Raw genomic sequence first — 8,949 nt, forward strand, 5'->3', positions numbered from 1 at the left:
ATGGGTGTTTAATACAATTACAGTTTATGAAAGGCAGTATAAATTTCCACCAAAAGTATTGCATTTTCATACAAGGAGCATAGAGGACAAGAGTGCCTCTGTTCCAATTCCTGCCTGATTATCTCCCTACTTAGTAATGTGACTTTGGACAAGTTATCTCACCTCCATGAGACTGTTTCCTCAGCTATGGGGATAACAGCATCTATATCATAGTTTTGCTGTGAGATAAACTGAGAAAAGTAGTTAGCATCATGCCCAGTACATAGTAACTATTTTACAAATCCTAGCCTGTTTTTACTATTATTAACATCATTTGACATTAGCACTTTTTGAAAATCATGTTTAAAAGCAGAAAGCAATATAAAATGCTTGATAATGAAAACAGGATTAGAGGGGCACCTGGGTGCCTCCGTCAAATAAGCATCCAACTCTTAATTTTTTTTTTCCCAACGTTTATTTATTTTTGGGATAGAGAGAAACAGAGCATGAACAGGGGAGGGGCAGAGAGAGAGGGAGACACAGAATCGGAAACAGGCTCCAGGCTCCGAGCCATCAGCCCAGAGCCTGACGCGGGGCTCGAACTCACGGACGGCGAGATCGTGACCTGGCTGAAGTCGGACGCTTAACCAACTGCGCCACCCAGGCGCCCCAAGCATCCAACTCTTGATTTCAGCTCAGGTCATAATACCAGGGTGGTGGGACTGAGCCCAGCGTCAGGCTTCTTGCTGAGCATGGAGCCTGCTTGGGATTCTCCCTCCCTCCCTCCCTCCCTCCCCCCCTCCGCCTCCTCTCTCTAATAAAAAAATACAAAATCTAAGGGTCGTTCCAGGTAAAATTTTAAGGGTTTATGAAGCATACTATGAATTAAGTACAATAGTACTCAAATATTTGTAGAGCAAATTATAGAGACATGAACAATCAAGACAATTATTGAAGACACAGAATAACCAAGCAACAGTAAACATTTCCATTACCTTCCAGTCTGACACCTAACAAATTCTTTATTCTGCTCTGTGATACTAAGCATACAGTAACACTATTGAACACATATTGAGGAATATACAATCAGTGGTTAAAGATGACATGATCTACTTTTAAAAAAAAACTGTTCAGGGGTGCCTGGGTGGCTCAGTCGGTTGAGCATCTGACTTCGGCTCAGGTCATGATCTCACAGTCTGTGAGTTCGAGCCCCGCGTCGGGCTCTGTGCCGACAGCTCAGAGCTTGGAGCCTGCTTCAGATTCTGTGTCTCCCTCTCTCTCTGACCCTCCCCTGTTCATGCTCTGTCTCTCTCTGTCTCAAAAAACTAAATAAACATTAAAAAAAAAACAACAAAAAAACTGTTCAGAGAGACACCTGGGTGGCTCTGTCCGTTAAGCGTCCAACTCTTGATTTCAGCTCAGGTCATGACCCCAGAGCTGTAGAATGGAATCCCAAGCAGGTTCCATGCTGTCAGCACAGAGCCCCACTTGGGATTCTGTCTCTCCCTGTCCCTCTGCCCTCCTCTGCTTGCTTGCTCTCACTCTCTCAAAATAAACAAACCAAAAACAAACAACTGTTAAAAAAACACAACTTTAGGGTTTTTTTAAGTTTATTTATTTATTTTGAGAAAAAGAGTGAGCACACAGGGTAGGGGCAGAGAGGAGGAGACTTCCAAGCAGGTTCTGTGCTGACACTGCAGGGCCTGACACAGGGCCTGAACTCAAGAACCACAAGATCATGACCTGAGCCGAAATCAAGAGTCAGATGCTTAACTAACTGAGCCACCTGACACCCCAAACACAATTTTAATAGTAAAAGAATTTACAAAGAGTGATGATGGGCAGGATTAGATTTTAGGAATACAGGTCTGTTTGTTATCTATACAAAAACTGCACAATATAGTTGAATATAACTATTTCTTATACCTTTAAGAATGCTTTGGGGGGCAGGTGGGGGGAAACACCTGGGTGGCTCAATCGGTTAAGTGTCTGACTTCGACTCAGGTCATGATCTCACGGCTCGTAAGTTCGAGCCCCACGTCGGGCTCTGCGCTGACAGCTCAGAGCCTGGAGCCTACTTTGGATTCTGTGTCTCCCTCTCTCTGTCCCTCTCCTGCTCAAGCTCTGTCTCTCTCTCTCTCTCAAAAATAAAGATTAATTAAAAAAAAAAATGTTTTAGCGTACTAGTTTGTAGGAAAAAATGAGATTAAGAACAAAGCTTTCACTGAGAGTGTAAACTGGTGCAGCCACTATGGAAAACAATAATGGTGGTGCCTCAAAAGATTAAAAATAGAACTACTGAAAGGGAGACACAGAGAGATAAACCAAGAAACAGACTCTTAACTACAGAGAACAAAGTGATGGTTACCAGAGGGGAGGGGTGAAATAGGTGATAGGGATTAAGTAATGCACTTGACATGATGTGCTCTGAATAGGTATAGAACTGTTGAATCACTATTATAGTACACCTGAAACTAATATAACATTGTATGTTAACTACACACGAATTAAAAAAAATACAAGTACTGGGGCGCCTGGGTGGCGCAGTCGGTTAAGCATCCGACTTCAGCCAGGTCACGATCTCGCGGTCCGTGAGTTCGAGCCCCGCGTCGGGCTCTGGGCTGATGGCTCGGAGCCTGGAGCCTGTTTCCGATTCTGTGTCTCCCTCTCTCTCTGCCCCTCCCCCGTTCATGCTCTGTCTCTCTCTGTCCCAAAAATAAATAAAAACGTTGAAAAAAAAAATTAAAAAAAAAAAAATACAAGTACCATATGGTCTAGCAATTCCACTTGAGTATTTATTCAAAGAAAATGAAAACATTAACTCAAAAGAGATATATGTATCCCTATGTTCACAACAGCATTATTTACAATAGTTAAAACATGGAAACAATCTAAGGGTCCATGAATGGATAAATGGCTAAAAAAAATGTGAAATCTCACACACACGCACGCACGCACCCAGAAGAATATTACTCAGCCATAAAAATGAAAAAAATCTGGGGCACCTGGGTGGATCAGTCAGTTAAGCATCTGACTTTGGCTCAGGTCGTGATCTCACAGTTCACTGGGTTCCAGCCCTGCATCGGGCTGTCTGCTGTCAGCACAGAGTCCACTTCAAATCCTCGGTCTCCCTCTCTCTCTGCCCCTCCTGACTCACATTGGCTCTTGCTATCTCTCAAAAGTAAATAAACATGCTCAACATCACTTATCATCAGGGAAATACAAATCAAAACCACAATGAGATACCACTTACACCTGTCAGAATGGCTCACATTAACAACTCAAGCAACAATAGACGTTGGCAGGGAAGTGGAGAAAGAGGATCTCTCTGGCACTGGTGGTGGGAATGCAAATTGGGGCAGCCACTCTGGAAAACAGTATGCAGGTTCCTCAAAAAATTAAAAACAGAACTACCCTACGACCCAGCAATTGCATTATTAGGCATTTATCCACAGGATACAGGTGTGCTGTTTTCGAAGGGGCACATGCACTCCAATGTTTATAGCAGCACTATCAACGATAGCCAAAGTATGGAAGGAGCCCAAATGTCCATTGACTGATGAATGGATAAAGAAGATGTGGTATACATATACGATGGAGTATTACTCGGCAATCAAAAATAATGAAGTCTTGCCATTTGCAACTAAGTGGATGGAACTGGAGGTATTATGCCAAGTGAAATTAGTCAGAGAAAGACAAAAATCATATGACTTCATTCATATGAGGATTTTAAGAGACAAAACAGATGAACATAAGGGAAGGGAAACAAAAGTAATATAAAAACAGGGAGGGGGACAAAACAGAAGAGACTCATAAATATGGAGAACAAACTGAGGGATACAGGAGGGGTTGTGGGAGGAGGGATGGGCTAAATGGGTAAGGGGCACTAAGGAATCTACTCCTGAAATAATTGTTGCACTATACGCTAATTTGGATGTAAATTTAAAAAAATAAAAAATAAAACAAGTTATAAAAAAATTTTTTTTTAAACATGTTACATTGACTTTGGGACCCGGTGGGAAAGAGCAGTACCTGTTTGTGAAAGCTGAAAGAATCAGGAAAGTGGTATCAGAGTCCGGAATAAAGGAAATATTGTTATGTAAAAAAGAATAAATAAATAAATAAATAATAAAAATATTCTTAGAAATAAAAAAAAATTAGAATAAACATTAAAAAAAAAGAAAATACAAACCTGCCATTTGTAACAACAGTGAAGGGGTAAAGGGGGCCAAAATGTATACATTTTCAGTTATAAAATAAGGAAGTTATGGAGATGTAATGTACAGCATGGTAGCTATAGTAAATAATACCATATTGCAAATTTTAAAGTTGCTAAGAGAATCTTAAAAGTTCTCATCACAAGATGGGGGCACCTGGGTGGCTCAGTCAGATAAGCATCCAACTCTGTTTCGGCTCAGGTCATGATCTCATGGCTTATGAGTTCAAGACCCACATTGGACTCCGTGCTGACAATGTGGAGACTGCTAGAGATTCTCTTTCTCCCTCTCTCTCTCTGCCCCTCCTCCTCTCACTCACTCTCTCTGCCTTTCTCTCAAAAATAAGTAAACTTAAAAAAAAAATTCTCATCACAAGAAAACAAATGTGACTATATGATGACAGATATTAAGCAGACTTAATGTGTTCATTAAAAAAAAATTTAAGTTTATTTATTTGTTTGAAAGAGGAAGGAGGGTAGGGGCAGGGTGTGGGGGGAGAGAGATAATTCCAAGCAGGCTCCCCACTGTCAGTGCAGAGCCCCACGCGGGGCTCAAACTCATACACCGCGAGATCATGACATGAGCCACAACCAAGGGTACAACGTTTAACTGAGCCACCCAGGCACTCCAATGTGTTCATTTTTAACATATACAAATATTGAATCATTAGATTATATACCCAAAACGGGTATATGTCAATTATACCTCAATTTAAAAAAATGGAACTTTAATATAATCTAAAGAAGATGGCTATAGGGGAATCTCAAGAGATATAATCAGAACCTAGAAGCAATGAGCATAGCTAGTGTTCCAGATCTTAGTTTCCAAATACCATTCCCACTAAAAGGAATCAGAGTTCCTTAGTTGAATGGCTATTCCAGGTTTGAAGTAGGAGAAAGTATAAGATAAACCTAGAACATTTCATTGTATCAGAAAATAGGACATACTCAAAGATGAGGAAAGTCACAAGGACATGGGCCAGTTAAGGGGGCACCCACTGACCAAATGTGGGACAATCTGAATGAAGAATGCCATCAAGGGATTATATCCCCAGAGTAAAAGAAAAATATACATGAGTCTATAATTACACAAATAGATAAATAAATGGGGGAGAAAGGACAGCTTTTATTTACAATAGAATAATTACCAAATGTGTAGAAGTAATGAAGGAGTAGAAAATTATACTTGGCAATCACAATGCTAATGTTTCAATTAAGAATCATCAGTGGCTCCCTCTCTCTGCCCCTCCCATACTCACATTCTGTCTCTCTCAAAAGTAAACAAACATTAAAAAATTTTTTGGGGGGGGCGCCTGGGTGACGCAGTCGGTTAAGCATCCGACTTCAGCCAGGTCACGATCTCGGGGTCTGGGAGTTCGAGCCCCGCGTCAGGCTCTGGGCTGATGGCTCAGAGCCTGGAGCCTGTTTCCGATTCTGTGTCTCCCTCTCTCTCTGACCCTCCCCCGTTCATGCTCTGTCTCTCTCTGTCCCAAAAATAAATAAAAAACGTTGAAAAAAATTTTTAAATAAAAAAAAAATTTTTTTTTGAAGTGGGGAGAGGGGGGCTCAGAGCACTTGGGTGGCTCAGTTGGTCAGACGTCTGACTTCGGCTCAGGTCACGATCTCACCATTTGTGGGTTTGAGCCCTGCATCAGGCTCTGTGCTGACAGCTCAGAGCCTGGAGCCTGCTTCAGATTCTGTGACTCCCTCTCTCTCTATGCTCCTCCCCCACCCATGCTCTCTCTCAAAAAAATAACGTTAAAAATTTTTTTAAGAAGCCGGGGGGAGCGCTCAGGTCATGGTCTCACCATTTGTGTGATCGAGCCCCACATCAGACTCTGTGCTGACAGCTCAGAGCCTAGAGCCTGCTTCAGATTCTGTCTCCCCCTTTCTCTACCACTCCCCCAGTCAACTCTGCCTCTCTCTCTCTCTCTCAAAAATAAACATTAAAAAAAATTTTTTTTAAATCATCAATGGATGCTAAAAATAGTACAAAGTTCAATGAGAAACAGAATATTTACATGGTCTCAAGGTACTTCCCCACAAATTATCAATTACAAAGGAGAAAACAGTAACTCTGTAATGAAGAAATCTGATGGATACCACCTTAAACAAGTGATCAAAGTTAACATCATAGGCTTCAGTGATGCATAAGGACAAAACAGGACAAAGAAAACAAAGACTTAAAAAAGCACGCAAAAATGAAATGGAATTGAGGAATGAGATTGTGGGGATGATGACACAATACTGTCCACAACTAAAAACTAAAAACCACTGATTTATACAGTACAGAGGGGGAATTTTACAGTAGTTAACTATATCAGAACAAATGAAATGAACAAGAAGTTAAAAAATTAGAAAAAAAAAAAAATACGGGAGAAGCAGATAACAGAGACCCCTCATACACTTAATTGGTCTTCCTGAATAAGAAAACCAAAGGAGGAAAACAAAGAAATTATTCAAAATAATCCCCTGCCCCCACAAGAAGATTCACTGAATCTTCAGTGAATTAGCAATTCAGAATTAGCAATACTGAAAAACCAATTCAGAATTAGCAATACTAACACATGTACCAAAAAAGTTACTAGACTTTAAGGATTAAAAGAAAAAAATCGTTTTTACACCTTGGCAAAAAAGTTAAACCACCTACTGGGGGAAGAGGGGCAACAGGGTAAAAAGAAAAAAATGGCTTCAGGGAACACCTGGCTGGTACAGTTGGTGACACATGCGACTCTTGATCTCAGATTTCTTAAGTTTGAGCCCACAATGGACATAAAGATTACTAAAAAATAAAATCTTTAGGGGCACCTGGATGGCTCAGTTGGTTAAGAGTCCGACTCTTGGTTTTGGCTCAGGTCATGATATCACGGTTTGTGAGTTTTGAGTCCTGTGTCAGGCTTTTGTGCTACAGGTGTGGAGCCTGCTTGGGATTCTCTCTCTCCCTCTTTCTATGTATGCCCCTCCCACACTTGCACACATGTGTTCTCTCCCTCTTTCTCTCAAAATAAATAAATGAACTTAAAAAATTAATAAGTAGGGGCACCTGGGTGGCTCAGTCAGTTAAGTGTCCAACTCTTGGTTTCAGGTTGAGTTATGATCTTGCAGTTCATTACATTAAGCCCTGAGTCTGGCTCTGCACTAACACCACAGAGCCTGCTTGGGATTCTCTCTCTCCCTCTCTCCCTCCCTCCCCTCTCTCTCTCTCTCAAAAATAAATAGGGGCACCTGGGTGGCTCAGTCGCTTAAGCATCCAACTTCAGCTCAGGTCATGATCTCGCAGTTTACGAGTCTGAGCCCTACACTGGTCTCTCTGCTGTCAGTACAGAGCCTGCTTCAGATCCTTTATCTCCCCCTCTCTCTGCCCCTCCCTTGCTTGCACATTTTCTCTCTCTCAAAAATAATAAATATTTAAAAAATAAAATAAAATCTTTTTTAAAAGTTTATTTACGGGGCGCCTGGGTGGCGCAGTCGGTTAAGAGTCCGGCTTCAGCCAGGTCACGATCTCGCGGTCTGTGAGTTCGAGCCCAGCGTCAGGCTCTGGGCTGATGGCTCAGAGCCTGGAGCCTGTTTCCGATTCTGTGTCTCCCTCTCTCTCTGCCCCTCCCCTGTTCATGCTCTGTCTCTCTCTGTCCCAAAAATAAATAAACGTTGAAAAAAAATAAAAAAATAAAAAAAAAATAAAAGTTTATTTACTTTGGGAGGATGACGAGAGCACAGAAGGAGCAGAGAGAGAGGGAGACAGAGAATCCCAAGCAGACCCCGACAGGGTCTCAAACTCACAAACCGCAAGATCATGACCTGAGCCAAAACCAAGAGTCAGATGCTTAAGTGACTGAGCCACCCAGATACCCCAAAATAAAATCTTAAAAAAAAAAGACTGACTTCAGACTTCCACGCAACAGCACTATTTAATAGCAGAAAACAAAAGGACACAGACTACAAAGCCCTTAGAGGAAAAGAATGTTACCTAACAATTTTATACTCAGCAAAATTGTATTTCAAGTATAATGACAACAGATAAATGTTTTTAAGCATATAAGAACTCAAGGAACATAGGTTTCCACGATCCCTTTGTGAAAAAACAAACAAAAAATCCCTAATGGAAAAATTCAACAACCAAGAAACAAACTATAGCAATAGACTAGCAGTGAGCAGTGAAGCTATTTTAACTGGAGAAAAGATTAAAACACCTGTGAACTGTGGCCACACAACAGGATATAAATGTTTGTAAACCATTAATAGTGTACACACAATTAAAATTAAGGAGGGGAAAAGGAAGAGGTAATTAAGTACATTACTTCCTCAACGTGGGTCAGAAGATTTCATCCAAAACTGATAAAGTAGGTAGCAGAGATATAAGGTATACATTTAAGAATATAAACACTAGAAAAATTAAGAGAAACAATATAATCGAATAAAATCAAGTGGTAAAGAAAAGGGGGATGAAAGCCAAATCACACAGAGTAAAGGAAAAAAAAAAGAAGCAACCAAAACAAAGCACAATATAAAATAAATGTAAATGGTCAAATCTATTCTAAAACTCTCAGGTTAGATCACAAAGACAAAACCAAAAAACTATGCTGTAAACAAAGACTATGCCAAAACATAGTGATCCAGGGGCACATGGGTGTCTCAGTCGGTTAAGCATCTGACTTCGGCTCAGGTCATGATCTCACAGTTCGTGAGTTCAAGCCACGCATCTGGCTCTGTGCTGCCAGCTCAGAACCTGGAGCCTGTTTAAGATTCTGTGTCTC

General features: G+C 41.0%; 1 long non-coding RNA gene across 1 annotated transcript in view; it reads left to right on the top strand.

The window, feature by feature from the left end:
* The window catches only part of LOC121017337 (uncharacterized), a 12,939-nt gene extending 10,154 nt beyond the window's left edge, over positions 1-2,785 (top strand). The window contains exon 3 of the long non-coding RNA XR_005784726.1: positions 2,758-2,785. This is a non-coding gene — a long non-coding RNA (uncharacterized LOC121017337). The remainder of the gene's footprint in view (positions 1-2,757) is intronic.
* Positions 2,786-8,949: the final 6,164 nt, after the last annotated feature.

The sequence above is a fragment of the Herpailurus yagouaroundi genome, unplaced genomic scaffold, assembly GCF_014898765.1.
Source record: "Herpailurus yagouaroundi ecotype Mexico unplaced genomic scaffold, PumYag 215, whole genome shotgun sequence".
NCBI lineage: Eukaryota > Metazoa > Chordata > Mammalia > Carnivora > Felidae > Herpailurus > Herpailurus yagouaroundi.